At 41.3% G+C, this 27643-nt stretch overlaps 1 protein-coding gene and 1 non-coding gene across 2 annotated transcripts in view; both read left to right on the forward strand.

Moving 5' to 3' along the window:
* The window catches only part of LOC126183392 (uncharacterized), a 661091-nt gene that overhangs the window by 311578 nt on the left and 321870 nt on the right, over positions 1–27643 (forward strand). Inside the window, exon 4 of the mRNA XM_049925338.1 lies at positions 21807–21926. The gene's annotated coding sequence lies outside the window, so the exon portion shown is untranslated. The remainder of the gene's footprint in view (positions 1–21806; positions 21927–27643) is intronic.
* Positions 245–319, forward strand: Trnat-cgu (transfer RNA threonine (anticodon CGU)). The gene has a single exon. It is a non-coding gene; the product is annotated as a tRNA-Thr (tRNA).

A 27643-nucleotide genomic window follows, 5' to 3' on the forward strand; every position in this document is an offset into this window, starting at 1 on the left:
AAAGAACAGACACCATATCCATATAACTATATAGGTCTGGCAATATCGGCCATAACCTTCTTCTTGTGGGCGGTTGCACACATATTCCCCGAACTCTTACGGGACTTGGTAAGAATGTCTTCCACGAGTAATGAGTGTGTTGGGGTGGGACACTACGAATGTAATGTGTGGACATACAAGGTGAGGATGTGGGTCTCGCGGGAAGCGTGCACTAGATAGTCCCTGCAGTCGCATTCTCCTCTGTGCCCTCGGTGGCTCAGATGGATAGAGCGTCTGCCACGTAGGCAGGAGATCCCGGGTTCGAGTCCCGGTCGGGGCACACATTTTCACCTGTCCCCTTTGATATATATCACCACCCAGCAGCAGATGAAGATATTAATATAATTCTAAAGATGACCGAAGCCAGAAACTGCGGATAATGAAAATTACTAACCAACGGGTGAGGTAGCATTAACACTGTCCCTCTGTTTCTTGACAAGGGAGAGTGCAGGATTCTACGCAGAGTTCAAGCAAAAACTTCTGTCTCTATTTACAACTCGGCTTGGTCGATATGCATGGCATCTTTAAGTTGTTCAGTCGTAGCGTTAATCTGCCATTGCGTCTCCAACAGTCATCAGTAGTAAAGCCGTTTCCAATTGATTTTTATGATACACGACAGATCTGTCATGAAACACGTCAAAAGTTTCAAAAATTTCTGCTTGGAAGAGATACAAGGGTAGTTGTAAAGCTGTGAAACAAAATAAATCGTATAGCAATGTAGGAGAGACATTACTCAAATATAGAATTAATTTTTGTTTGTAGCTAATAAGAAAAGCTTTACAAACCCGTTGAAAATATAAGCTGCATTAGGACGTCCGAAGTTTTCTGTAGGGTTGGGAAAACGTATAAATTTACAACATGTAAGCGGAGTTCTAAAGAGTAGAATGACATTACATCTACATCTGTATCTGTACTCTGAAAACTGCTGTAAAGTGCGTGGCACAGGGTGCGTATCGTTGTAGCTATTATGAGGTATTTTTCCCGTTCCATTCACGTACGGAGCGCGATACGAATGATTGCTTAAAGCCTCTGTATGCGCTATAATTAGTCTAACCTTGTCCTCACGATCCCCATGATAGCGACAAGTAGTTTATGCCTAGTTTCAACACTTAAAGCTAGTTCTTGAGCCATGGTAAAAACGTTTTTTCAGGTTAGTTTGCTTGTATCTTAAAAGCAATTGCCAGTTGGTTGTTTCTTCAGTATCCCCATGACATTCTCCCATGGGTCAAACAAAACTGCGAGCATTCGTACTGTCCTCCTGTGTGTACATTCCGAATCCCCTGCTACTCCTATTTCGTACGGGTCCCACACACTTAAGCAGTATGCTAGGATGGTTCTCCTTTGTAGAGTGACTGCATTTCATCAATATTTTACCAGTGAACCGGTGTGCCACTACTTTACTTTAGACTGAATCTATGTCATCTTCTCATTTCATATCCCTAAAAGCTATTATAGCCGGTACTTGCATGAGATGACAGATTCTAGTGTTAGGGAGACTACAGACAGGCCATCAATAAAACTAAATGGAGGGGAAGAAAATGATAGAACAGGTATGAAAATGCAAGGTGAACAATACTTTTTGAAAATGCTCGCAGGTGACATAACTGTTCTCACTGAAAATGAAAGGCTGTCCTCTGCTGAACGAGTATCCCTAAAAGAAAGTTCTCCCGATATGGCCATCATTTTGTTCTGTCCATATAATTTATATCGCTGAATACAGTACTCCAGAAACTTTCGTTCTGAAATGACATTACATGATTTCTAGGTGCATATATGTTGCCTCTAGGCTAAGAGAGTTAGAAGAGATCTAGAGGACAGGGAGCATTGGAGAAGCGTATTTGGTGAATGTGTGATGTCATATAGAGAGAAGAATTTCATTCCAGCGTTCGAGCAGCGTCTGTTTATTTGTGCATATCTTGCCAAATGTAAACGCTTTCCTCTTCGTACGAAGCGGTCGTCGTAAACCCATATCCAAGAAGGCGCTCGTTTGGAAACTCAATGAAAGACAACTTTCCATATGCCTGTAAGTCGTTAAAATCGCATCACCTGACTGCAAATGGAGGACGGGAGAGGTAACCTGCATTCCTCTGACGTAACAGCCAATGAAGGAAGCGGTTTTCCTGTAGACCAGCGCTGCGAATTGTCGTGTCTCGTTCTGTACTGTCAGACTCAAATTTTAGGAGTCGCTCGAATTTATCTTGTTATATTTAAATTCAGAACTTCCGATTGAACGATAGAGAGATGTAATCTTGAAGCAGTAGTAGAGGCGTACCTAGGTAGTCCAAGTCTGCAAAATCTTCAAATTTGGGATAACTTGCTCACGATGCCAGTAAGTAGTGGAACAACGTATAGTACTGTAGAGCCGTAATAAACGTGTGCAGTAGAGTTGGGCAAAGTCGTTCGTTTTACGGAATCATTCTTTTTTAGATAATTCTTCTTATTCAAGTCATCGATGAACACGTTCAAATGAACATGAACTACATAGCTTATTTTTATAGTTAAAATACCTATAAATAAGAGGATTTAGAAACACCTTTAAATTAATAAATAAGAGGCAAGATTTTATTGCGTACAAAATTTGAATCATCTTTAGGAACAAACTTAGTGCGCATATTTCTAAGAACCTTTTGTAGATACAATGTTTTAGTTACAATACGCTAAACGCACTGAATTTTAACGCATGACTTTTCTTTGGATGCTGCGTAAAGGCTAAACAACTCGAGTAAATTATTCTCATTATCACCAAGAGCGTTTATTTGCTTTTTTATCTCATAAGGTCTGTAAAAACGAAAAAACTCATCCTTATTTATGGTTCATAAATATTTAGATACGAGATAAATTAGATGCAAAAACAATAAAACTAGATAGTAAATATAAACAAGGGAAGTAACGGAACGGATTCGGTCTTGGCCATAACAGTTAGGAATATTGACTGAAAATACCAGTTACTTAATTCCTTTCCCACTCTCAGAAAGAAGGCGTGCTGGCAGAAACATTAAATCACGAGTCTCGGTCCTGCTGGTAAGTACACGAGGGGTGGTCTGAAAAGCTTCATATCTAGCGAATAAATTAGACATTTTTTCTTCAAATTTATTTTAATTTTTTAACATAGTCTCCTTGTAGATCCCAGCGATGCTAGCATTTCTTCAGCCACTCCAAAAAGGTAGTCTTTCCCTGGGAAATAGTTGTTTTTGAATGCGAAGTCCTTTCCATTCGACGAATGTTTCTGTCCTTGTAGCTCAGTTTTAAGCCTAAGGAAAAAAAAAGAAACATTGCTTGAGGCAAGATCTGTTGAGTAAGAATGGCAGTCAAGCAGCTGAAACCGCAGTTCGTGGGTTCTCGCCATGACCGCCGCTGAGGTGTGAGACGGCGCAGAATGAGCAGTTGTGGCACACAGCGTGTGGTCAGCTTTCTCATCCCAAAATTTTCAGTCAGAATGTGACAAACACTCTCTTTAGATATGCTAATAGCCTGTGCTATCTCTCTCACCTTAATTCGACGTTTCTCTAGCACTGTTTGGTGAACTTCAGCGATGTTGCTGTCAGTGAAAGGAGTTTCTGGTCGTCCCGAAAGTTCATCGTCACCAAAGCTTGTATGGTCACATTTAAATTCAGCGCCATAAATTTCGCTGTGGCAAATGATAGCGCAGAGTTCCCGTGAACAGTGTCAAACTCGTGTTTAATTTGGATAGGCATAATATCTTTCAATAACAAAAATCCAATGATAGCTCGATGCTCGATTTTGGCCACTTTCGCAGAAAGTCGCGCATCAGCTCACTGAAAAGGCTGTCAATAACAACTGCGCGTCCTAATTGGCAGAAATTTCGATGTGTGTCTTACTACGCATGCGCAAACAAATTCTTCAACTTTTGTTGACGAGTGCTGTTCTGTTCACGACGAGGCCGGAAACTTTTCACAGTACTCACGCACGCTGCGTCGTAAATCGCGCTTCGTTTATTACATTTTGAGGAAAGATGTCATCATCGTGAAGGCTAGGACGCCTGCTGAATGAGATGGCGAAAGCACAGGAGTCACTGTTTAGAAGAATTCGCATACTATCGCTGATTACCAGAGTGCATAGATGACGCTGCAAGCTTGCAGGGGATGTCCCTGCGATTTCAAGCTGTATCACTCCGCAAACACTTCACAGCATTCTGCACTTACTCTTCATCGGTGTTCTTCCTCTTTACTCTGTACACATGCGGGCGTAGGACGCTCTTTCTTTTCTGATTTGCAGTTTTGCTCAACTTTGTTCTTAACGTAAGTCGTGCATCTAATATGGAATGAAACCCTGCAGTTTAAATAAACTGATTGTTAATTTCTCTTCGGAATAACTCGTCAGTAACGTTAATACTGATCATCACAATTATACTTCAAAAAATGCACCCTGTTCGCCACGCCACGCATTCGATTAGTTTTTGTTATTTTCCGAGATCGAGTAAGCTAATCTTCATTGCATATCATCTCAAATTAAAAGCTACTAAGAAATCCGATTCATTATTTTTTTATTCGTATTGCAAACACCATATTCCAAAAAAAAGAAGAAATTTGCCGACAAGGACTAGGTAATTAGACGTAGAACTCAAACTGGGACTGAGGAAAGATAGGGAATAAGTGAAATATTAAAAAAAGCACCTGTGACGGACTATTATTACAAAAGTATGCGTTTCGTACTATTGTATCATTTGCCGGAAGCAGTTTAGGGAAACCACGGGAAACGTAAATCTGTATAACCTGGACGGGGCTTTGAAACGACATCCGCCCGGATGCTCGCCCAGTGTCTTGCCACCACACCACCTCGACTGATGTCTTGCATGCACAGTCCTCGTACACAGGATCTCAGTCAGGCCGCCAGCTTCTCATCTTCATATCGTTGTGCTCTCGCTGTTTCGTCATTGATCGAGAACGCTGTTCTTGCGTGAATGGAAGTCTTAAGTGTGATACTCAGCGTAAATGTATTATTTAGTTGTGATGTACGCCGAAATTCTATAAACTATTCTTTGTGTCCTTGTTGCGTTAATTCACTATGAAATTCCGAGCTTCCAATAGAAACCACCATTGCTTCCCTCAGAAAAGTTCCTGAATTTCAGAGGTACCGATCACATAGATGTGACAGTGACCACTGCGAGTAGAGATTGCATTGGCGCCAACGGTGGAATGGCACTCGCATCGACTTTGTTTCCCTCCGATTTATAATATGGGACATACTCTTATGAAGTATCTCTCCATTACAACACGCCCTGTCGAATTCCCTTTCTGAGTCCAGAAATAGGGCACTCGAGCATTTAGCAATGCCAAGCTCTTTTGTGAGACTAGAGACTGTTAGGAACGGAACATTAAACCCGATCCTAAGAGTCTGTAGTGGTATTTTGAAATCGCTTCACATTGCAGAACTCAGGTGCCGTACTTTTGGGCATAGAAACTGCATTCGACAGGTTTGTGTATTATAAACTAATCAAAAGATGTGTTACACCAAACTTTCCTAGTCTAATTGTAAATATCGTAGACATTAGACGTTCCTGTGCACATCTAAACGTTGTGTCGTCTTACATGTATCCCTCCAAAAAAAAGGGAGTTCCGCAAGGGGTGAATCTCATCCCTCCTGTATGTGTATAGCAGACATTCGGCAATCAACGGTATGGAACGAAAGACATTGTATTGGTGGCACTCGCCGCCCACTACTGCAGTTGGGACAAAAAAACTGCAAATATGGTTTCATGAATTAAAATTGGAAAATTTCCCAAATCATAATGACTCCAAAAAAACTTACATAATATGTTTCAAGCATCGACATAAAAGGTGACAGTCAACACAAATTGCGAAGCCGCAGAAATCACACATCGGGGTCAAAAATAACTGCGAGAGACCAAGAGAAATATTTAGACTTAACCTTGGACAAATCGATGTCCCAGAATGCACACACCTTAGGATGCAACACATTAAAATTAATACGTAAGCGCCTGAATGGCCTCAGTAATGAAACGAATGCCTCCGATACAGCCAGCCGATTCGGCTTATACTCGTATTTGGCAGGTCACCTGCATACAACCTAAAATGAAAGACTCCAAAATATTTTGGCTCAACACCCATCGTGTTTTTAGAAAACCACCCCTTAAGTCTACGACTTCCAGTCGAATCAAGTTTGATCGGATCGATGGGCTATTGAAAAGTGAACATTTTCCATCGCCGTGTATGCTTGTATGGGGTCGACACACGCATGTTTTTCAAGTGCCTCTTGTGTACCCATAATGTAGTCATCCGCTCTTCGACGAAAGCGCCTTGCGCATGGTGATCAAAGCATCTAGCTGGGGAGCAGATAACATGTGTCTGCAGTGTTTTTTATTTGCGTTTTTTTCCGTATCGAGTAAAGAATCAAAATTTTAAGCCTCGTTGTATGAAAACATTTCAAGTTAATATGGCTGCGAAGTCGTCACGGGGGACTCAAGACAGCCGATCGCGCGATGCTTGATGCAGCGAGGCGTAGTACAGAAGTTTATTTGAATGTTTAAGAATTGCAGTGTGCTTCTAGAAAGCCAGCGGGAATTGCACAACCGCGCAGATGCAACAATTCGTCGCATAATTCACGATCAGCTTTAAGCACGGTTCTTTTCTTTCTTTTTTTTTCCCCTCAGGTAACGTTATCGTCTGCGTAGGATGCAACTGCCGAAAAAGAAATACTTTTAAATGTGAAGCAAGTCTGTTTTCCGTCAAACCGTGTAGTCGCACGAACATTACATTCATTAGTGGCACGAGTATATTTGCTTCGTATGATTATATGACACGTGCCATCCATGTAGCTGTTCGAAGGAAAGTGAGAACATGCAACAGAGTGTAAGACCGTTGTAAAGCAATCACGACTAACATTTTAATTCTTAATTAATCAAAGTCGCTTGAAAAATTTATTTGCCCACCTTGATATTATTCCTTATTGGTCACCTTATTAACGCTCTATTTCGATAGGGTAGGAAATACATTTGAGACACAACTGCAGAATACATTCGGGCATCGAAAACGTGTGCTCTTCTCCCCAGCCCCATTTCTTGATAGCTACTCCAGCAGCACTTCCGTTGAACAGCATTTATGTTATGAGTACATAGGTGGGAATCGTAACAGTTTTTGTCCTCGATTGCCAACAAAATACGCGGTTGCAGCTCTCACATATGATGATAAAAAATGCTCAGTCATTTATCGATCTCGTTAATTTTGAGTCTATTATGTCACCTGCCAAATATGAGCCGAATCGGTTGGTTCTGTCTACAGTCTCCCTTGTTAGTATCCCCTCCAATATATCCCCTCAATACAGGACTTACCGAGTTATTCAGCTTCCTCTCACGACACGTCCTCACAATTTCAGTACTGTCGACACCTCTACCCCAACCCCTCCCTCCTTCCCACACCTTTCTAAATTGTGGGACCACTCTCGAAAGGAAGAAAATCCCAGAGAAATGGCGTAGCCACAGCCTAGAGGCTCTTTCTAGGCAATATTCATATGCGCAGTGCATACTCCACTACCAAAGTACGAGGGGCCTTCAATAAGTAGTGCGACGCTTTTCTTCTGAAAGTAGGTCAGTTTTATTCAGGATTCTAGTACACCACATTATCTCCACCTTTTTAACATAATCTCCGTTCAATGCGACGGCCTTACGCCACCTTACTGCGAGTCCTGTATCTGTATGCCCCATGGTACCAATCCACAATTCGATGTCGGAGTCAGAGTCTTGCTGCATCAAGAACTCCCTATTACCCACGTCCTGCTTCCCGCGGAGTGCGTCCTTCATTGAGCCAAACAGATGGAAGTCGGGAGGTGCGAGATCAGGGCTGTAGGGTGGATGAGGAAGAACAGTCCAGTGAAGTTTTGTGAGCTCCTCTCGAGCGTGCAGACGTGTGTGAGGCCTAGCATTGTCATGAAGTAGGAGAAGTCTGTTTGCATTTTTGTGGCGACGAACACTCTGAAATTGTTTCTCCAATTCCCTGAGGGTAGCATAATACATTTACGAGTTGATAGTTGCACCCTGAGGAAGGAAGTCAAACAGAATAACCCTTTCAGAGTCCCAGAAGATTTCCGGCATAACTTTGGCTGCTTGAGGTGCGGCTTTGAAGTTTTTCTTCGGAGGAGAGGTGGTGTGGCGTCATTCCATTGGCTGCCGTTTTGTTTCCGGTTAGAAGTGATGAACTCATGTTTCATCGCCTGTGACGATGTTCGACAAAAAATTGTTACGGGCAGAGTCGTAACTCGCAGGCAATTCCGCACAGATGGTCCTTCGTTGCTCCTTGTGATCTTCTGTTAGGCACCTAGGAACACAGAGGACACACAGCTTTGAGTACCCCAACTGATGCAAGAGTGTGTCAGCACTATCAACAGACGCGTACAAATGAGCAGCATCGTTTTTCATTGTGATCCGTTGATCACATCGCACGAGAATGTCCGCTCGTTCCGACATTGCAAGACTCACAGTGCGTGCGGCCGGCCGGCTCGCGGGAGTTGGACAGGGTTTGTGCGACCTCGTTGCGATGGTGACAGATGCCTCGCCCAAAGACTTACCGTCTTTTGTCCACTGCCAGGTCTCCGAAGACATTCTGCAAGCGCCTATGAATATCTGTGATGCTCTGGTTTTTCGCCAAAAGAAACTCAGCTCTCTTACAGGCGCCAATTTGAAGGTTACGTATAGCACCGTCACATACTGGAACGTCGTGGAACAGTCCCGCTTCAGTCCGTATAGTTCTACAAAAATTGTAGGAGCTGAATCGGTAATATTCCATGATGTCCCACAAAAAATTGCTCATTTTTTCAACCGAAATCGGCCGAGAAAAAATGTGTTGCATTACTAATTGAACACCACTCGTATAAGATGCATTCATGTTCCAGTTACATTACTTCGTCAGACTACACGACGATAGCTGCAGTTCGTAGTCTGACCACTAAGAGGTAGCAGCCGCCCTCTTATCACAAACACTACGCAACGGAAACAACATAAACAGCTTGCGCCATCGTAAGGAATGAAAATGACTGGAAAAGTTGCTCGGAACATGCCGCCGTTGTGTTCAACACGTAAACTCTGGCACGTAACAATTGTCAGCTTTATTGTGCATTTCTTTGAAGACATTGTTTGTCTTTTCGATAGTAAACAGTGCCGACGGCAGTAATTCTCACAAAATTATTTCTCCGAGCATTTTCGTCTCGAGCAATGATACGTTGCTAGAGAAAGAGCCACCTTGTAAACATCTTTTAATGTCTGTAAACTCAAGAATGTGCAGGCAAGTCCTCGTTATCTCTACCCGTTACGTCACAAGGAGACCCAACAGGCTGTTTTACAAGGCTATACCGATCCTTCCGCAGTGCGTCTTTTAAATCAGTGGCGCCGCAATGCACACTCGTGCCTGGAATCTGTTTATTTTTCTCTAAATGCGTGAATACTACAGGAAAAATAGGTATCAGTAACTAAAACACAACTAACGCAAGAGACGATCAAGGACAGGCTTTACACAAGAGACTGGAAACTTATTCTTGGTGGAACTGTATGGTAGTTGTGGCGTTCTTCCAGGGAAAGCCAGTTCCTCCACCACAAGCGCAGCTTGCTTTTTACTTTACAGAATATGAAGACTTCTGCTTTTAAGGCATTTTGCTGTTTACGACAAAACTCTGTGGTCGTTGTGGGCAACGTGTTAACCGCCATGTGGTGTGTATGAAATACTGTCGAAAAAGCCTTACCATGCCGCTTATGAAGGAAGTAAAAATGAATTAATTATTTACATAGTGGGACACTTTCATTTTTCGTTCTGTCGTCGGTGACATGAAAATGCGGTTATGGGGGGTGTAGCGAACTACAACTGTGGAATTTAGGATGACTTCAGGCGACTTAGTAAGCTACACCAGCTTTAATACCTTCGCAGAATTTCTTGTTTTATTACATGATTTGGATGTATTTCAAACTTTACATTCGTTTTCTTACGTAAAAGTGAACGATACGGTAAATTAAATAGTAATTACATATGAATTTTGAAAGCAAAACAACTGAGTCATGCAGATTCTCATGCGGGTAAAAACAATAGGGCGAATCTGACTAGAATCATACCTGGCTGTAGATATTCCTGACTGCAAATATTGTACTTGAATAAATGGAAAACCGTTCTATACAAACCTGTCTGTGTTGACACAGATTCTGAGTATCGTTAAATCTGGTACTTCTCCTTTACTTACGTCACAGGTGGCTCTAACACATGTTTATATGCATGGTGATTCAGCTGGGTTTTATGCAACCCGCAATGCCTTCGAGAACCAAACGTGCGAGATTTTCGTATTCTCTCGCTCGCTATGCATAAGCTATTGGTCATAAAGAAAAAATGAACAGAATCTTTTTGTAAAAATGTAGTGCATTTATATTTTGTAATGTGATACATTTTCGAATTATCCGAGAAAAACGTACAAAAGTGAGTTGTAAATGCGTTTTTCTTGAATAACTCTGAAACCGTGGCCTCCAGCGGAAATGTATCCCAGTACAAAATTTAACTTCATTAAGGTCCTGTTCATTTTTTTCTGTAGGACTAGTAGTTTACATGTAGCGAGCGAGAGAATATGATAAGTTTGTGCTTGGTTTTGGAAACCGTTGTGGGTTGCACAAAACCCAGCAAAAAAGTAGCTGAATGATTCTGAGGTACAGACACAACACATAATACAAATATATTCAGGCACTTTAGAGTGCATACATTCCTTACATTAAAAAGAAAACACCGCAGGTCGTATTACGTACACAAAGGACCACAACTTTTGAAGCTACAGACCGGTCGACCGATGATAAATTACACTGCTATGCAGTACAGATAACTAAGCAGCACCTATGCCAATAGTGGCAACTTGCAGTATGTCATAGCCTCAAAAATACCACACACAAAATTCAAACACATTGTCGGCCTCCCTTTCATAATCTGAAAGTCCATCAACATTAAGAGGCAAACTACGTAGATACTTTATTCATCGCAAAATATAATATAGAATAATTCCTTCACACGTTATGCTCATGGTTGAAACCATAATGCTACAGTAAGAACCTGTATGGTATACCTAACGTCAATGTCCCGCGGCTGAAAATGTGATTCCGTTTATTAATGCAACTCCCTCATGCAAACTTAAAGTAATGGACTATCACGCAAAATTTATCATTGGTATGAACACTATATGTATATAACTTGTCGCATGTGATAATTAACTGCTCTTTGTCTCCTAACGAGAATATGGGGCTTTACCTAAGTTAGGAGTCCAATGGGTGGGTACTATTTTCCTCAGTGGATTACGAAACTGGTAAGTAAATATACCTTATACTCATTACGCTTACTGCCCTATACCATCAATTACGACAACCAGCGTGTATGGCTACAAAATGAAGCCCATTAATCATCCGATAAATACTGTCTAGAAAGCCTCACGATACTAAGGTAAAGATGACTCATGTCCAAAGGTTGAGCTGAACACCGTATTGTTTTTACTAGGCAGAACTTTACTTTTTGATTTCTCTTCTCTCACACCTTGTAAGTGACTTGTCAAGCCAGTTACATGGGGACTGCGGTGAGAGTGGGCATTTCACATTAACAATTCATTGCCAGATGCTAAAGAATAGATGTGGCAAAGTAATTGCGCCGGCTGAGCACTGAACTCCAAATCTTTCGACTGGTAGCTGACAGTGATCCACAGAGACACATCCATAAAGGAAAACGAAAAGAGCAGAGTTTCAATACTGCACTGCTAGTGCCTGTTAGTCGACAAAGCGAACCATAGATCCAGTCGCCACGTTAAGTACAGCCAAATGTTCCAGTTCAAAATAGTGCACTTTGTTACTTGGCAGTGCAAATAAGAAATGCGATCGCGGTCAGTCGAGCACGCTCGCTGGCAGCGTCATGACATGTATTGACGATGAGTAGGTGAAGGAGTGACACTGCTGAAGAAATAACAGACGGAACATGCAAGCAAAATATTAAAACTGACGTTGGGGGATGGCATACAAAGTACGGAGGGAGGGCACGGTACAGAGCGGAGTGGGATTAAAGTATCTAGAACCAAAGAAAACGCAAAGCGAACGTAATAAACATCCCAAGACAATATGGATAAATGTATTGTCATGCAACAAGTTCCGTTTATTATAAGCGATACAGAGAAACATCTGCTTTGTGCAGACTTCACACCTTTAGTTGAATAGAACTGAAAGTTAAGATTAGTGAGGAAATTTTGCGAAATTTTATTGTGTGTATGGGAGTTCATTTTAAAAGGCTCCAAAATAAACAAGTCGTCATGTGCGAAGGAGACGGCCTAATTTAAAAAGTGGACAAGTATTAGCAGGGTACTGAGGCCACCGTAGAAACTCAATTATGTATAATTATAGATGTATTATGTGACATAAATGGCCTTGTCTTTTGATTCCATCAGCTCGGAAGCTTAAAGTTTTTACACCGCCAAGGGACCATAGACCTTAATATTTGAGATAAATTTCAATTTGATACTCTATCCGTTACTGAGAGAAAGGGGTCTTAACAGACGGACACAGACTAACAACAAAGTAATCCTACAAGGGTTCCTTTTTCACCCACTGATTTACGGAACCCATAAAATGGCAAGCTGTATTAGATTTTTGTGAAAAGAATGAACGATGAGGTTTTATTCGTAGACATGACACTGTGAATTAATGTTGTTAAAAGGATAGTGTGCGAGGAGTGTGCAGAACGTTTGTAAACAGACAGTGCTCCACGTGAATGAATACTCGAGTGTGCGCTGTTACCTCCAGACCTTCCTGTGTCCAGTCTTTCAACACGACGGAGCTGTCAAATGATCAGGACTTCTCTTCACTTTCACGGGTAATACTGTTTAACGCTAGAACACTGAAGGGGAAATATAACATTGTTGCTAAACCATCGCGAAGTGTACTCCTCCACATTTTATTCAAACGAAGTCATAATTTATAAGCTACGCATTAGTTAATTACAATCATTAGGTCTCCAATGGTACGTTCCATACCGAATTAAGTACAAAAAGCTCTGTTTTGTACCCTAATGCAAATGTGAAATATACGAGGGTATGGTACGGGAGTGGTTTGATAACTCTCGTAAAAAAAAGAAAAAAAAAGAGTTGTGTCGTTAACAACTCACCTTACTTCTCGACATAGTCACCTTTGAGGGGTAAACACTTGGTCCTACGATCTTCCAGCTTTTTCATTCCATCTGAAAAACAGGTTCTGTCAAACTCTGGAAAATACAAGTTGACCACTATCGTTTCCTCATTTGAAATTTGGAAATTGTGGTAAGTTCCTATGAGACCAAACTGCTGAGGTCATCCGTCCCTAGGCTTACGCACCACTTAATCTAACTTAAACTAACTTAAGCTAAGGACAACACACACACCGATGCCCGAGGGAAGTCTCGAACTGGGGGGAGCCGCGCGAACCACGGCAAGGTGCCTCAGATCACGTCGGTACCCCGCGCGGCTTCCTGATTTGATGAAAATTTCTTTCCAGCAAATCAGAGTTTCAATTTCTGACATAGGAAGAAGTCACTAGAGGATAAGTATAATGAGTAGCATAAATCCAGCGTGCTGGATGTATTGAGTCAGCAAGTCATTTTAGATTGTGATTCAAAAAGAGACAGCGTGAGTTGCAACTAAAATGGATGTTCATTTAGTCGGTGACAGGTTTCGGGCTACGCCTACGCCAAACTAAGCTACGCCTATTCTCAAACTAACCAATGTTTGCCAAGTAAAATGGCCGTATAACAAAATAGCAATAAATAAAATGGGACCAAAAACATATTTATCCACTTTATTTGCTGTTTTTTTGGGCGGATATTTTACTTGGCAAACATTGGTTGATTTGAGAATAAACATAGCCCGAAACTGGTCACCGACTGCATTAACATCCATTTTAGTTGCGACTCTGGCTGTCTCTTTTTGCATTAGAATCTAACGAACAGGGTGTTTAGGAACCATTTTAAAGCCCAATTCATGCACTTTGGTCAGTGTTATGGCTGACGTGTAGTCCATTATCCTCATGAAAGAGCACTTGTTGCGTGCCAACGTTGGTCTTTTTTTCACCCACCGTATGTTTCCAACGATCCAACAATGAAGTACAATAGGGACTAGTTACGGTTCTGCCGTTTTCCAAGTAATCTAAGAGCATTATTCCTTGTGAATTCCATCACCTTACCAGCTGGCAAAATGACTTTCGCATTCTTCACTGCACCTTCACCAACATTTGTCCATTGTGTTGTCTGCCGGTTTTGACTCTGTTGTGTGATCGTGGATCCAGGTTTCATCACAGAGACAAGTAGGCGCAAACAACCTTGCGGATTGCGATTAAACACCGCCAGACATTGTGCTGGAATGTTGTGCGGAATTTGCCTTTTGCTGACAGAGCAATCGCGGCAGCCACCTCGCACACAGCTTCTTTCTAGGCAATTCTCCGTGTGGGATAATATTCACTCGCCCCGTTGAGATGCTTATGGTCTCAGCAATCTCCGCGGTCTTGCATTAACGCTTCATGGAATCTGTCGATGATTCCCTTTGTGGTGACCCGAACTGGACGGCTTCGTCTTCGGTGCTTGTCCGACCGCGTATAAATTCCTTAATCAAAAAGTAAATAGTCTTGAAAAATGTTGCAGAGTCCGCGTGAACTTAATTCAGTTGTGTTCCGATTTGTGCGGCAGACCAACCCTTCAAATAAAAATGTTTAGTAACGGCACTAGACACATTGAACAATTCAGACAGCAGTCAAAAAAGAACTATAGCCTAATAAGTTTCCTTTAATTTACGTCTAAGGTCACAATCTTTTCTGTTTAACAGATTACCGGTTTCGGTCTTTAATGACCATCATCAGATCTGGTTTCAATATTACCGGTTTTGGTCTTTAATGACCATCTTATTACATATACGGGTCACTGTGTTTTTTCGCGACGATGTCGCAGCTTGTGAGAACTATACCCTGCGCATTGTTGAAATTCCTTATATGATCTTTGGACCGAGCGAGGTGGCGTAGTGGTTAGACGCTGGACTCGCATTCGGGAGGACGACGGTTGAATCCCGCGTCCGGCCATCTTGATTTAGGTTTTCCGTGATTTCCCTAAATCGCTCCAGGCAAATGCCAGGATGGTTGCTTTGAAAGGGCACGGCCGCCTTCCTTAGTCGCCCTTCCCTAATCCGATGAGACCGATGACCTTGCTCTCTGGTCTCCTTCCTCAAACAATCCAACCCTTATATGATCTTTGGAATAATGAAGCTTACCAACCATGAAGGCCCATTCTTCATGGAAAATTACGGCTTATGAAACCACTTGGAAATGTACAGTTAAGAGTAGCTGCGTTGCTAAATAAGTTAATGATTGTGGTAAGACATGGACGGGTGCCTCGATCTGTTTACGCGAGGCCCGCCACGCACTGTACCGCAGACCCCGGGCACCAGCCGTAGCTGCCTGCCTGCAGTGCGGCCGCGTGGGCGGAGGCGGCGCCGCGGCCCCCGGGCTGCCAAAACGCGGCCCGCCACCAGGGCCAGACGGCGGCACCGTCGCTACTGCGCAGCCCGACCTCAAGGACGTCTCCATCAGCGCGCGCCGCTGCCACGGGCACTGCGTCTTCACCTACGTTACAGCCGCATTTCGACTCACTAATCGGTTTCTCTCCTTCTCCATTGCGTTTCTCCGTGTGAGACATCCATCTGCTACTCGTGACTACTGGACAGGCTAACACACTGAGGAGACGGAAGTCACGGGATAGCGATATAGAAATTGCAGATGGCGGTAGTATCGCTACACAAGGTATAAAAGAGCAATGCATTGGCGGCTGTTCTTCGTACACGGGTGATTCGTGTGAAAAGGTCTCAGACGTGATTGTGGCCGCACGACGGGAGTTTGAACGCGAAATGGTAGTTGGAGCTAGACGCTTCGTACTCAGGATCTTGGTGTGCTAGTACCTAAACGTCGAGCTGCACGATTTGTATGTTGTTGTTGTTGTTGTTGTGCTCTTCAGTCCAGAGAATCGTTTGATGCAGCTCTCCATGCTACTCTATCCTGTGCAAGCTTCTTCATCTCCCCCAGTACCTACTGCAACCTACATCCTTCTGAATCTGTTTAGTGTATTCATCTCTTAGTCTCCCTCTACGATTTTGACCCTCCACGCTGCCCTCCAATACTAAATTGACGATCCCTTCATGCCTCAGAACATGTCATACCAACCGATCTCTTCTTCTAGTCAAGCTGTGCCACAAATTTCTCTTCTCTCCAATTCCATTCAATATCTCCTCATTAGTTACGTGATCTACCCATCTAATCTTCTGTAGCACCACATTTCGAAAGCTTCTATTCTCTTCTTGTCTAAACTATTTATCGTCCTTGTTTCACTTCCATACATGGCTACACTACATACAAATACTTTCAGAAACGACTTCCTGACACTTAAATCTATACTCGATGTTAACAAATTTCTCTTCTTCAGAAACGCTTTCCTTGCCATTGCCAGTCTACATCTTATATCCTCTCTCATCAGTTATTTTGCTCCCCAAATAGCAATACTCATTTACTACTTTAAGCGTCTCATTTCCTAATCCCCGCAGCATCACCCGATTTAATTCGACTACATTCCATTATTCTCGTTTTGCTTTTGTTGATGTTCATCTTATACCCTCCTTTCAAGACACTGTCCATTCCGTTCAACTGCTCTTCCAGGTCCTTTGCTGTCAATGTCATTACAATGTCATCGGCGAACCTCAAAGTTTTTATTTCTTCTCCGTGGATTTTAACTCCTACTCCAAATTTTTCTTTTGTTTCCTCTACTGCTTGCTCAGTATACAGATTGATTAACATCTGGGAGAGGCTACAACCCTGTCTCTCTACCTTCTCAACCACTGCTTCCCTTTCATATCCCTCGATTGTTATAACTGCCATCTGGTTTCTGTACAAATTGTAAATAGCCTTTCGCTCCCTGTATTTTACCCCTGCCACCTTCAGAATTTGAAAGATAGTATTCCAGTCATCATTGTCAGAAGCTTTCTCTAAGTCTACAAATGCTAGAAACGTAGGTTTGCCTTTCCTTAATCTATTTACGATTTGTATAAAGCCAGCTAAGTGATTTCGTTGTATGGTTACCATACTTGTAATGACGTGTGTGTGTGGTAGTTATGAGTGAAACACTGGATGTTCACTTTAGTGGTTCCTTTATGGTTGCTTAACTTCACCGAGATACCGAACAATAGTGATTATCGAGGCTTTATGCTGCCTTAACATTATGACATGTATTTTTTATTGCATATGTTTTTATAATACGAACATCCCACATTACAGGCTTCACTACTTGTGTATTAAACAATATATTGAAGGTACAATTATTTCTGTTATGTTTTCTAAGATGGTTTCAACTTTTATATAGTATTAATTATAATAAAAAAAGTGTAACGTACTCTGAATTGGATTCTTTATTTATTGTACGTCAGCAGTGTAATCTTCTTCGATGCTCGTTTGCCTTTATATGACACGACGTACTCTTGTTTGTAATTACTACCACAGTGCCAACTGATTTCTGGTTGTAACGTCTATGATGTTTACCTAACAATCTCAGTCTTCACTCTGTTTTACGTAATAATTTATGCTTGATTTGCTGATATACTGTTGTTCTCATGTTCAGTCTGTGATATGAGACGGTATAATATGCATTTGATCAAGATTCAGTGAAATGTACTGCACAACAGATGTTATATTCTATCTTTATTTAAAATTGCATTACATCTCTTTAATCTGATCCCAGGGTGCTTGAATATGTTGATCTATGCTTTACAGATCTGATGGTGGCAACGTAGTTTGCTGACACGGCTTATCACAATAAATGCTTGATCTTCTTGAATCTTTGAAGATGTACTTCTGTTTCTACATTAATCGAGATCGCCCCTGAACTTTATAATGTCAGGCATATATGAATACACATTTACTAAGATCTAAAGTATAAGAAAAGAAGATATATTTACTTCTACAGGAAAACTGTAAGACATTGACAACGTTCCAAACACGCATGTAAAAAGAGGTAGTATTTAGGAGTGTAGTAGATTTACAATCCATTGAACACTTTCCGTATTCACTTTCAGTAACCTGCATCTCATCTTCATCAGATGTATCCCCGAAAAGTTCACTTGCTGTTTCGTGATCACTTGGAATAGAATTTTCGATAGTAATGTTGCTCTCGGGATCGCCATTTTGATCTGAACAGTGAGCATCACATTCATCTATCTATCTTACTACAAGGTTCCTCGAAGTTAGGATGTATAGTGTTAACTTTTTGTGGGTTCGGAGACATAATCACGAATCTGAAAACATTACATTAACTGTGTCGCAGAGTCCCGTGACTGTAAGTTCGTTGTGTACAATGCTCGTCGTGATGAAAGACTGCAGTCGCCTAAGTACGCGACGTGTATCCGCACTGTAGCAAGGTACGGGACAGGACATGCTCCCTGATCGACAAATACGAAAGTTCCTACAACTTCATACTTTCCTGCTGTCCCAGAGAGTCCGCAACGCAGGTTAAGAGTTAAAAACGCAAAACAAAACTGACTCTGACTCTCCAGTACTAACACACATCGCAGGTAACATGACTAGTCTGTTTGCTGAAGTTGACAGTAAACACAAGTGCTACTCAACTGCAATATTATAACACTTGGGCTTTATCGGAAGCACGCGGTGACGTTACGGTAAACAGATACAGTGCTGACTAAGGAAAACTCATGGCACTGTTAGTGCAGTCAGGTCAGTTGTGGCTGTACGAGTACTGTCAACCCCGATTACACGTTGACTCACGATCAGCGGACCGTATCCCCCTCGTTCCCAGGTGCAGTAATATTGTGTTCGACAAATACTCGTAAAATGTACACCGGTCATTCAGTCAACGGTCTTCGAATGAAGTTTTAAATGGGTGCAATGCACAGCAACGAAGGAAAGGTAAAAATGCTGCCATCTGTGGACAATGTAAGTTTCAATTTTCGTTTTCTTTTTCCGCTGTCAACTCCAGCAAGCCAGCAAGAAATCGAATTATGTTACTTGAAACACCTGCACTGTGTGTTTTATTACAGGAAAGAGAAATTCAGTTTTGTGTTATGTCTTTAACCTTCCTACTGCCAGGATTTTTTTTTTTTTTTTTTTTTTTGTCTCACAAAGTACCACTGGGGTCACATAGACCCCAAATAACTTACACTTCACATATTAGTAATATCATAATGAACTAACATTTTCAGTGCAACAGTAATGATTCTATGTTCATATTATATCGTTCAAGAATCAAAGAGAAATTTCGATTGAACCCAATAATAATTATCGAAAAAGAACCTGAATAAATTTTAATGTGTTGTAAATATGAAAATGAACGAAATATAATTGGATACAATTGACTCAGAGGGATAAAGTCATATATTTTGAAAATAATAGTTTTGAAAGCAAGGCAGATACATATAAGATTGAATAACAAGTACACTGTTTTGTTCTGCTTGTTATTCAACCTTAAATATGGAATCCTTCTACCAAGAAGTAACGAAAGAACCCATAAATAAGGTAGATATATATTTCCAACGTGCTTAAGGGGTCATATTGACCCCAGTGGTACTAGAGGGTTAAAACTTTATGTTTACAAATATGATACCCTGTGCCCCATATTTTTGAACAGGTACTGAGGAGAGGAAGTGGATTAGAAAGTAAAAACTATAGGCTGCTGTTTAAAAGTGATTTACAAGAAAGGAAGTCTTGCTGCTTAATGTCCCTCTGGTAGCTAAGCAACATTTACTTGATATATATATTTTGCTTCGGGGAAAAAATTATTTGGGATTGTCAAGATAAATGGGACATTGTGTGCAACAGCTGCAACAGACCAATGTGACAACAACCGCCATCACACATTTTGACGATCGTACAGTCAACGTTCCGCACGTTTTACAAAGGAGAGTACCCTCTTCCGGGTACTTGACAGTGGTTTGCAAAGTATGGATATAGAAGTATTTGTATTTGCGAAACAGTTCATCTACAACGCTCTAAAAATTTACGTCACCGTGAAAGATGTTTCACGAGCTTTCATCAGTACTTAATTACACATTACGGAAAATACCAAATTCGTTGCTTTTTTTTCATCTTATAATAGCTCTATATCCTCTCGAGAGCCAGACCATATGGTAAACTAAGATACGAGAAGAATGGAAGAACGGCAATGTAAAAGAAAATATTTGCATATATTTTTAGAATGATCACAGAAAATCGTAGAAAGCTTGAAATAGGCTCACCGGATTAGATTCCTCTCTATTACGAGAAACCAGGGCTTTTGTCTTCTGAATTGACGTATCTTCAGAAGGAATGTCACAAGAGAGCAGAATATTTGTCGCCAAAATAGGTATTTCTGAAATGTATGAACGACTTACGAAGATGAAATTCGAAAACCGCTATTTGACTAGCGTATAGCTAAGGAAATCTCTCAGATCTGAAGGGTCGAACTTTAACATTAAAGTCATAAGAGATGGCTACGCTACGATGTGATTTCTCGCAACGCGGCAGACCCTGGGAGAGTTATTGCCTGAGTTGTCAGACCACTTGGACGTCCTATTTCTGTTTGCGTTTCAGAGGCGTGTCGGCCCGACACCATCAGCGCGTTTTGATGTCACTTTTACGACGTTCCCTCGCTTCAGGGAACTGTAATTGAAACTTGTAAACAGAGGCCATCAATTGCGTTCAACTACTTGCAGACTTCCGTCACGATGATTAATTAGTCCGATTACACTGAGTTAGTGGTCTATAGCATGAAGTGTGGGTAATAAACGTCCGTGTGAATAGTTCATCAGTTACTACGACGACGTAATTAAAGGACAAAGTAGTTGTCATTTATAGCCGGGTCCCGCTGGGAAGAGGAATGGGAAATACCAAACGTAACTAGAGAAAGCTATTATGCTTGCATTCAACCTCACCTTGGTTTCGTAACGTGTAATTACATCGTAGAGCTATCTCTACAGTCACTGGGATGGGATTTCAGTCTTATTCGTATCGCTTTCAATTAAGAAATTCAGGCACTCGTGTTGTAAGACCATTTATGGTCATACTGCAGCATCGTTTGTTGGAGATTCAAGTAACATGGAGGAAAATTCCTTGCAGAATTGAGAAAGCGTGGGGCAGCGCTCCTTACAAACAGTACTGGTCTTTTATTAAAGGATCAGAATGCTGTTACTATCTGTCTGATAAGATTTATTTTAGTTAGGAGTTTTAAAATTTGACCACAGAACTATACAGAAGATGTAGCCCCATTTTTAGTGATTGATTAAAAAATTGTGTGTATCTCAAAGAGTAGTAGCTTCAAAACTTTTGTAAACATTTCTTGTAGAGAAAAATTTCATTGTTACTTCGTCTTTTAGAAATTTTCCTTCTTTTTCTGGTGAAGAAATATTTTGTAGTTATTTTAAAGTAACATAGTAATATGTTCACTTATATATATTTCAAAAATATGTTGAAATCTAAGTAGTGTAATTGTTGGTGGCTAAATAGCGCACTCGAGCTGAAAGACAAAAATAAATAGTTGTCATTTACAGTAGGTTTTGTTTTTCGTAGCGATCAAAGACACACACACACACACACACACACACGCACACGCACACGCACAAAAGAGCGCTTAATGATTTAATCACAACTGAATTTATGTTATACCAACAATAGTTTGTTACATTTATAGGTAGTGGTTACCGAATGTAATAGTTTACACTGCTGAGCGACTACAAAATGCGTTTACTTTCTGTTCCAGTTCAGCAGAGGAGGCGGACGTCAGCCGTGTGTGAAAAATACCTGGATTCGACGTCTGTGGATTTTCATTTACCTTCCACCGTGACACTGTACTAAAGTTACGCCACTCATCGATATAGAAGTGAGTTGTTACTTTTACAATTTGAATTACAAATTGATTTTTGTTTACGATTTTCTTGCAGTTGCTTATATTTTTAAGATGAGGTTACAGGTATTTTCGATTGCTTAATAATAATTTGTGGATTCTGTAACGTCTTATGCTTCTTTTCATCTGCAGCAGAATTTAATAGTACACAACACGCATGAAAATATACCGAGAAGCTATGAACTATTATACCAGCTATCGTGAAACCTGTTCTACGCTTTGAGCTCGGTGAGATAATTTTAAAATCGGTCGTCCGCCCTTGACAGTACATCTGCACTAACAAATTCTTATGGATGAATACCACGTCATGGAAACTAAACGATCGTAATCTCATACAGACTAGCAGGAAATGTGTCTTCTTCTCTTGTGTTTTAAGTGTACTTCCTATTCCACATTCCTCACGCTCACTACGCATAGTGACAGAGACAACGTGTATGAACGATATACGTGGCGGAGAGATATCCTCTTCCCTCATCTTGTCCACAGTTACAGCCATTCTCGTTGCAGAAGCACAAACAAAATTCTACAACCTCTGTACCCTTTTCACAAATACGAGCGACAAAAACCATGCAGAAATCGTTATTGTCCATACACGCGCTCCACCAGATTCTTTCAGCATACCGTAACACGGAATAAATGAAAGCAGGAGTTATTATTCGACAGTTTTTCTTTATATTAGTGAGCGCATGATTTTAGAAAGGATTAAAGCTCCGTTGTCGTCGATTTCATTAGAAGCGTACTGCTGCCTCGACATGGACAGTGATGAAAAACAACTGCCGTGGTTTTGTCGTAGGGACCATCGTCGCTTTCGCCTCAGATGATTTATGAAAACATCGGGAAACCTAAGACGGGGTTTGAAATCTGCTTCTTGCTAATCACGAATACATTATCCCGCTAACTTGCTCCGCCTGCTGCGTGATCCTTCAGTGAAGAGAGGAAATGAGCCTCAACGTAGTTTCTCGCACATTTCTGGTTGTTGACGGCAGCCCAGTGTCGTGGTTGATGCAGCAGTTATTTTAGTGATAGTGAACGACTTCTGTGCTCAGATTCAGCTGGTGTTTAGCCGCCGTCCTCTCTGAACAGAGAAATCTCTCTCTGGCACCGAAGTACAGTAATGGATCCATAAGAAATTTCAGGAACTATTTATGAGCGCGCTCTAAAATTGACATGATTGATAAGGAAATATCTAAGGAAATCGAAGAACAAAGTAAGGAAAACGAAACAAAATAAACTATTTTGCCAGTAGGTGATATGCTCAGAGTGACTACAGTTCCGTAGTTTGATAACCGGAACAATTAGTAATAACTAAATACGGAAATGATTTATTGTTCTTTGTCAACATCGGTTTAGACTTCTTATAGATCATATTCGGATGGTTGCAGCTCATTTATAACCATGCAACGACATTCCTGACCGTTTCTTGTACGTGATTTTGTGTCATAGTGCCCTGCAAAATAAAATAAATTCAAAGAATAAAATGATGAAGGTTGTGCTCCACAGGTTTTATAAGTTTGTCAGATTATGACATAAATTGTCGAAATTAGTTGAAACATAGTAATACATTTGGCGGCTTTTGAGTGGAGTACATAAAAATGTTAAATAATGAAATAAAAAAATGAAAATAATGGTTGGGGCTATGAACAACGGAATGCACTGAAAGACGTTTTATACTGAGGTAATTGTACAGAAAAAGTCTCAGTGTAATATAGAAACTGCAAGATTGTAACGCTTAAATGAAAGGACGAAAAACCTCTCGTAATAGTGTCCCACTAGTGCACACAGTTACAAACGTTTCATCTGAAACACCGAATGGAGCACAATATGCTCATATACGCTTATGAGTGAGCTGGGGGACTCCGAAGGAGGTCTCTGAATGTTCGAAACGTGTCATGGCAATGAATAATGAAAGCATTTGAATGTCATGTCAGTGTAGTGTAGTGGATGGTGACTGGCTGACTGTAATACACTCTTTGAAAATCGGGAGTAATGAATAAAAAAAAGGTAAAAAAAAACGGACGCCAATTATGAGACGAAGGGCATGAAAAAAACAGAATAGAGTATGAAGTACGATACAGTGGGCTTGGAAATGAATAGTGTCTCGTAAAGAGTATAACGCACATCAACAAACAATGGTAATCTGATGATTGGAAGTGAATTAAATTAGGAAACGAGACTCAGGAACTAACAGACTAGTTTTACTGTTTGGGCAGCAAAGTTACTGGCTGAAATACAGAGGATGTAAAATGCAGTCTGGCAGTAACAAGAAAAGCTCTTCAGCAAAAGAGAAATTTACTAACATTGAATATAAATTTAAGTGACAGAAAGTCTTTACCTGGAGTGTGATCTTGTATGGAAGTGGAATATCGACAATAAACAATGTAAACAAAAGAATAATAGATTTTGAGATTTTGAAATGTGATGTTACGGAATAGTACTGAAGATTAGATAGGTAGCTCGAATAACTGAGAAAGTAATTTTTCGCGGAGACAGTCTTGAATAAATGCTTCATGGAGTTGTAAGTGTCGAGATTTCGACGACTTCTGCCGTCATCGTCAGGAGATACCTCGATAGACCGTTAGGTACTTTAGTTGGGCAAATTCTGAAATGGAGACGTCATAGAAGTAGGGAACATCCGTATGCTACCAGAGATTATGTTGGTGTCTGTGACTTAAGAACATTGGTAGAGATTCTGATTTCGGTAGATGGTGGATGATTCAGCTGATTTCCTGTTGCTTCTCAGCATCAAGTGTCCGCTTCCACGCGCTACTCAAGGTGTAGGTATTGTTACATGTTATGATTTCAAAAGCTTCTTTAATGACAGAATCTCAGTACGTGGGCCGGCTGGAGTGGCCGTGCGGTTCTAGGCGCTACAGTCTGAAGCCGAGCGACTGCTACGGTCGCAGGTTCGAATCCTGCCTCGAGCATGGATGTGTGTGATGTCGTTAGGTTAGTTAGGTTTAATTAGTTCTAAGTTCTAGGCGACTGATGACCTCAGAAGTTAAGTCGCATAGTACTCAGAGCCATTTGAACCATTTGAATCAGTACGTGGATGCATGGGGTAGTATTCCTCTTTCGTTAAACGTAAGTGTACGTTTGTTCACTAGGCTGGGTTCGGCAGCTGTAGATTTGCGGAAATCACGATATTTAATATGGCATCGGTGCTTTCTGAAATCTTTCTTACTGATTGATCGCGTTGGTAGCTGCTAGAACGGTCAATCGACAACAATGACTTCAAAAAGCTGCACGGAGCACAGACGCCACATTAAATATCGCTATTTCGACATTCTAGTGCTGCCAAATACAGGCTCATAAACAAACATACAGTTATGTTAGCTGAAACGCCTGCAGAAAAAATAAATGATTCCAGTTTCATAAAAAGTTGATGAGTTGTTAAAGAGAACGAGCTTCACAAATTGGGGATATTAAAACGCTTTTGTCCACCTCTGGCCTCTAAGCAAACAGTTATTCGGCTTGGCAGTTATTGTACGTCCTCCTGAGGGATATCGTGCCAAATTATGTCCAATTGGCGTGTTATATTGTCAAAACCACCAGTTGGATGGAGTGCCCTGCTCCAAACGTTCTCAGTTGGGATGAGACTCGGCGACGTTGCTGCTCGAGGTAGGGTTCGGCGAGCACGAAGACAAGCAGTGCGGGCGTTATCTCGCTGAAATGTAAGTCCAGGATGGCTCGCCATGAAGGGCAACGAAGCGGAGCGTAGAAAATCGTCGACGTACCGCTGTGCTGCTAAGATGCCGCGGATGACAACAAAGGAGTCCTGCTAGGAAAACGCATTCCAGACCATCGCGTGGTTGTCGGGCCATATGGCGGGCGACAGTCAGGTTGGTATGAGAGCCACGCCCGGGGCGTCTCCAGAAATGGCAATCTGTATCTCTAGAAACGGCGACAATTTTCGTTTTAGCTCATGAAGCTTGCCAAAAAGGTGTTTAACTGGAGATTGTCAGGAGGAGAGCTGTTGGAGACGTTAAAAAGGAAAGTCAGAAAAAGATGAGGCTAGCGTACTTCGCACACAAGCGGGATGCCCAGGTTCGATTCGCGCCACCGGAATTAAAATTTCTGGTGCTCCTCTTATGCGACTTGCCTTCAGTCTGGAATCCGACTGGAGTATAATTGTCTTTAGCTTTGAAGTGAGCCCCAGTGACCAGCGAAGAAGTTGTCCTCCATCTAATCGACACAGTCGGCCAGTGTAGCGAGCGGTTCTAGGCGCTTAAAGGCCGGTTCCCACTAGAGCGCGGCAGCGCGGCGTGCGGCAACGGCAGCGGTAAGCGTTTTCCGCGTTGACGCGGCGGCTCGCGGAATTGGCGTTCCCATCTGGAAGCGGCAGGCGTTAGCTGTAGCCAATGACGGACAGCCACTGAGGTACGGGGCAGGACCCACTGAAACGCGCGCTGCGTTTGATTAACTATATCTTACACCTACATGAAGGAAAGACGAAGTTGGGTGAAGACATACCAATTTTTCATTTTCTGTACAATGTACTCTTTCACATATTTCATTATTCATGTTTTCTCATTTCACCATGAACAGATTTCACGACTACCGTTCACGATTGTTCACTATCTCCTAACACATTGAAACAATGTACGACAAAAGAAATTATTCTGATAGTTAAGTGAGATAAAAATTTAAAATGTGATACAGTAGCAGGTACACGAAACAGTAAGAACACAAAGGCTAGGTGGAAGGGATGAAAGTGGAAGCCACCTGATAGAATTTCGCACAGAGCATAATTTAATCATCGCCAGCACCTTGCTTAAGAATCACGAAAGAATAATATATATTTGGAACAGTTTTCGAAACCAGATTTTAAATTGTAAGGCATTTCCTGGTGCAGACGCAAACCTGACGGAAGACTGTCAATAGCAAGAAACGCGTGCTGAAAAAGAAAATTTGTTCACGCCGAATATAAATTCTAATGGTTGGATACGATTTTACAAAGGTATTTGTGTGGAGTGCAGCCTTGTATGTAAGTGAAACGTGGATGATGAACAGTTCTGTCAAAAAGACCATAGACGCTTTCAAAACGTGGTGATTCATAAGAATGCTGAACATTAGATACGAGGATCGTGTGACTAAAGAAGAGGTACGGAATTAAATAGAGGAGGAAGAGGAAATTACGGCACAACTTTGACCACAATAGGGGTTAGTTGACAAGACGTATTATGGGGCGTCAAAGAGTGAGGACAAAGGGGTTGGGTGATACCATTCTGATGATAATCATCTGTTGAAATACTATTCTACTATTTTATCTATTAATGTAAGCAGTGAATTTACTCTTCCATGCACTCCTCCACAAAACATTTAAACCGAAACTGAAATCAGCTGAACACCAAACCTTTCAACCACTGTCTGACAACTACTGGATTCACTTTCAACTTTCTATAACTATCACCGGCTAGCCACACACACATACAGATATAAGGAGAACAAAAATAAACAAACTTTAGATTTCAGCATATAATTCTGCAGTTTGGCAACATGTACATAAACAAACCAGACAGGAAGGGACATGAGGCGAACACACTGTAGTTACGACTTCAAATCAGAGTTTTCAGTAAAACATATACTGCTAGAGTGACAGAAGAAAAAAGAGCGAACATGAAAATGTGCTTATGTTCCATAATCTAAGTTTTAGTTCAACCTCCAGCATGTGACCAGGTGAGGGGAAACGTCCG

The sequence above is a fragment of the Schistocerca cancellata genome, chromosome 1 (assembly GCF_023864275.1).
Source record: "Schistocerca cancellata isolate TAMUIC-IGC-003103 chromosome 1, iqSchCanc2.1, whole genome shotgun sequence".
In the NCBI taxonomy this organism is placed as follows: Eukaryota; Metazoa; Arthropoda; class Insecta; order Orthoptera; family Acrididae; genus Schistocerca; species Schistocerca cancellata.